Source organism: Mesoplodon bidens, assembly GCF_964165515.1.
Source record: "Mesoplodon bidens genome assembly, chromosome: 1".
Taxonomy (NCBI): Eukaryota; Metazoa; Chordata; class Mammalia; order Artiodactyla; family Ziphiidae; genus Mesoplodon; species Mesoplodon bidens.
This window is the reverse complement of record NC_138176.1, coordinates 155,194,035-155,198,657: the sequence shown is the minus strand read 5'-3', so window position 1 is coordinate 155,198,657 and position 4,623 is coordinate 155,194,035. Positions and strand designations below refer to the sequence as shown.

Sequence of the window (4,623 nt, the reverse complement as noted above, 5' to 3'; positions counted from 1 at the left end):
TTTTTTTTTATTGCGGTACACAGGCCTCTCATTGTTGTGGCCTCTCCCGTTGCGGAGCCCAGGCTCCGGATGCGCAGGCTCAGCGACCATGGCTTACGGGTCCAGCCACTCTGCGTCATGTGGGATCCTCCCGGACCAAGGCACGAACCCGTGTCCCCTGCATTGGCAGGCAGACTCTCAACTACTTCGCCACCAGGGAAGCCCCTACAACTAACATTTAAATGATAGTTTATGTGATATTAAGCAAAAACTGAAACATTATAATTCTACCAAAAGAAACAGACAAAAAAAAAGGGAATAATTTTTAAATGAGTACAACGTAGGTCCCAAAGATTACATTATGATTTTGGATTTTCAAAGCAAAAGGCTTCTGCGTATAATTTCTGTGAATATTTCTTATACTACAAAGATGAATTTCAAAGTAAATGTAGGCTAGCTCAACCCTACCTTTTCAAAGATAAATATGCAGATGAGCTAGAAGTTCCCTTTGATAAATTGCACCACCTGAGCAAATCAGCTCTGGCCCAGCTACTGAGCTTATCCCAAGAGAGTGGCTACCACTCATGCTTATTCACTCACTGTCTGTACCATCAGTAGTCAGAGAGAACAGTGTTTTTTTTGTTTTTTTTTTAAACCAAATACTTTATAGAGTGGACTGTAGAAAAAAAAATCCTAAATATACTCTCTTCTAAAACTCCAGAGAGTAAGATAACCTCATTATTTTTAAATACTGAAAATGTAAAGGCTCCACGCAAATTAAGAGTTCTATTAAGTATATACTTTTTACTTTACTATTCACTTGATGTTCCCTTAAAGTCTCTATGAGAGAAGCAGATATCTTCCCCACGTCTTCGGGCAATAGATTCAAAAGCAAGAGTAACAGTGCTATTGAATTCCACGAAACTTTTTTAAAAGTAAAATTATTCACTATCTGTATGATTATTGCACTCATATATTACCCGGAATACATCTATAGCAACTCAGCAATAGTAACTGCAACAAAAGTAAGGAAAGTGGGACTACAAAGGATTTTATTTCCTTATTAAATAAGGAAGTTTTTTTGGAGGAAATGCAAATAACTGCAATTCAAATCAGATTATATATGCTTAACAGTTATGTAACCTTATATAAAGTTAAGTCTAACTCTCACCATTACAAATCTATAAGGAATCAGAACAGGATTTATATTACACAAAGTCTGCACTATGGTTACATTCCACTCTTGAAGTCATCCTGAGTTAAAACAGCCATTTTCTCAAGACTTAAAGAAAAATATATTTTATGAAAGGGATTATTTTTAATCACTGAATACATCATTTTTATTACTGACAGGAAGAAGATACTTTTTCTACTGTAAGTTCACCCTGATGAAAGAAAACATTCTCTCTCTTTTTAACTCCTAACAAATGCCACATTTTATAGATTAGGGGAATTATCAGTAGGCATCCTTTCTTCTTGATCTAAGTTATTTTTCTCTAAAATATGTCAAGAAGGGCTTCCCTGGTGGCGCAGTGGTTGAGAGCCTGCCTGCCAATGCAGGGGACACGGGTTCGTGCCCCGGTCCGGGAAGATCCCACATGCCGCGGAGCGGCTGGGCCCGTGAGCCATGGCTGCTGAGCCTGCGCATCCGGAGCCTGTGCTCTGCAACGGGAGAGGCCACAACAGTGAGAGGCCCGTGTACCACAAAAAAAATAAATAAATAAATAAATAAATAAAAAATAAAATAAAATATGTCAAGTAAGCTTTTAAAGATTCATGGGGGAGGGGGAGAGTTTCATAATTTTTTCTCTCAGTAAATTGAGGTGGCTCTTTTAACTTCATTGTGGTCTTCCTCTTCCTTTTCTTTCTCTTCTATTTTTTTCATCCTCCTCACCGTCTAAAGGCTGAGGAATAAGTTGATTACCTACAAATACATAAGTGTAGCTCTCTGTTTAACTCTTTCTTTTGGGTGGAGCCCTTTAAGGGACCCCTCTTGGCCTGCACCTCATTACATATGAAATGTCTCCGTGTGCATTGAATGTAAATAAAAGCAAGTTCTGTATATTCTAGACAGCATGGGTTTGTGTGTGGGGATGTCCCACAGACTCTGGTTTGCCATTATCCTTCTTACTTGGTTGCACAAGTGGAGCAAATGAAACAGCAAGAATATTTTTACTTTCCCAAGTGTTTTGTTCACTTCTCATAATTTGTGTTAAATGATCTTCTACAGGCATAACTAGAATGCCTCCCACTTTTAGTAATATTTTCATGTAGTTCTCATAGTATTTCTGGACTCCAGCTCCACAATAATCTCAATAATACTGATGACCATCAGATGCTTTCCAGGAGCAATTACCAACCACAAACGTGGGCTCACCGAACTCAAATCTTAGCAGTGCTTTTCTTCATACGTTCACGTTGGAATATTTTCATCTTGAGACAGATGGTTTTGTGAACAGCAGGAACTGTGCCAACTTGCTCATATAATTATTCTGATAAGCTGCTGAGAGATCAGGATGACCTAGCCATGCCATGCACCTTCCCATTTAGACTGATAGTACAGTTCTAGAAGCTGATTATCAAAGCTATCACTTTTTTTTGATCAAACTCTCCTGGTTTTTCTTCGCATATTCCACCACATCTTAATGAAGCTCAATCCCATAATTTATTCCCCCCAAATCTCTTCTACACACGAGCCAGTTAATGTTTGAGGGATTGAATGCTTTCAACTGCACATGGAATTTGTTTACTCTGAAAAATGCACTGCAGCAAGGTGGTCGGTCGACTCGCCGCAAGGGGGCGCAGGTGAGGCACGGGGCGCAGGTGAGGCCCTTGGCTGGGTGGGTCCGTGGCAGCCACGGCCTCCACCAGTGAAGGTTCATATTTTTATCATTCAGTGCTGAAAGATGGGTCATGTGCATTCATGTTTTGAGTCATATTCACCTTACTGACATTTAGTATCAAGAAGAGGGGAAATCCAGACTGGAAAATGATAAATGAATATTTTTTAAAGGCAATAGAAAATGATAGTGGTCTTTAGAACCACATTTGTTTTAGTGTGTAAAAAACCAAGTCTAAGAAAGTTAAAAACCTATTAGAGCTCTATCTACAAATTGACTGAAAACATTTAAAAACAATGCAGTGTCTGTAATTAACGAACAATATCGTCCCCTCCTCGCCCCCAGCCCTTCCATAGCTGCAAGAGTTTCCCACTCATAACTGATAATAATGTGAAACAAGCTGACTCGGTCTGAACGGGAGTCACCTCAAGCAAGACAGGGGACGTTATACAGTCAAGGCCCCTGTGCTGTTAAAAGCTATCATTATAATAAAGTAGAATAGTACATTCTTAACATACCCAAAGGCCTTTCTCATACCATTCTCCAGATTAAAAACAAAAAAGCCTTCCAAAATATAGTATGAGGAATGGAAAGTAAGAAAGACAGAGAGCAGTGGAATAAATTATGAAGCCTGAGGTAGTTTCTTACTCTTTAAACTTTCATTTTCTTTCCCTACCTCTCCCTGTATCTCTCTTTCTCTCTCTTTTTCAAGAACTTGATTTGAACGTTTATGTCTGTAAAAAGAGAGGAGAAAATTTTAGCTTTCAATGACACCAATGCCTGAAGACAGTTATCAAACCACTCTGCCTGTGTCCATTATAAATTCTGTCTCTCACTTCATCCAGTTTCTGTCAATCTTTTATACATTTATTAAGTGATGATTTATTAAGAAGGTGATAGATGATATATCACTTCCTATTCATAGCATCTATTTTGCAAATATTGTTCAAAATCTCTAGATCTCTTCTTCATTAAAGACTCACATCCATGTCGGTTATCATTTTTCTCATTCATTTACCAACACCAACAGTAACGTAGTCTCACTTGCCCCACTCTACAAAATCGAAATTTTCCATTAAACTCTGTTGCCCTCTTGAACTACTTTTCTATTTCTTTTTCTTCTTTCATTGTCAGCATTTCTAATAATGTGCTTCAATAAACTAATAGCTAATATTTACTGAGTACTTATGAATCTGGGATTAGGCTAAGAACTTTTATGTGTCCTTTGATTCAATCCTCATTATAAGCTTTAAAACTGATGCTATTACAGCTAATCTACATGTTGGAAATTGGGGCACAGAGAAGGTAAGTAAGTATTTTAAAGTTTCACTTTCAGTTCGTGCTGGTATTCTAACCAAAATCTGATTCTGGAGGCTGATGTCCAAATTCAGTTTCACCACACACCTAAGGTTAATTACTTCTTATTTGTTTTTTAATAAACACTCTACAGAAAGCAAAGTTTCAAAAATTCCAGTGTAGAGAAAAGGAAAAATAGTTTTCCTTCTACCTTTTAGAACTCTTATCTGAGATCCTGTAATAAAAGTCATATTAACAAGAGAGAAACAAGCAAGTTTATTAACACATATACCCCCATGTATATATGAAAGTTTCCTAGGGAAAAGTGATTAACTCCCTGAGATGGCTTAGAATTCAGAATTGTAAACCACCACAAGAGGGAAGGGGTGAGGAACTGTAGACAATTTGGGTGTGATGTCAACTTCTAATCTCCTCTCTTATGAAAAAACTAATCTTGCCTGGTTAATGAAACTTCCAGGGAAGGGTTATGACAATTGAATTGCTTTTT

General features: G+C 37.8%; 1 pseudogene across 1 annotated transcript; it reads right to left on the bottom strand.

Moving 5' to 3' along the window:
* Positions 1–1,209: 1,209 nt before the first annotated feature.
* LOC308628650 (protein-L-isoaspartate O-methyltransferase domain-containing protein 1-like) lies at positions 1,210–2,363 on the bottom strand (annotated as a pseudogene). Its single transcript has 2 exons — positions 1,682–2,363; positions 1,210–1,261 (listed from the first exon to the last, which is right to left on the bottom strand). The product of its transcript is annotated as a protein-L-isoaspartate O-methyltransferase domain-containing protein 1-like (transcript).
* Positions 2,364–4,623: the final 2,260 nt, after the last annotated feature.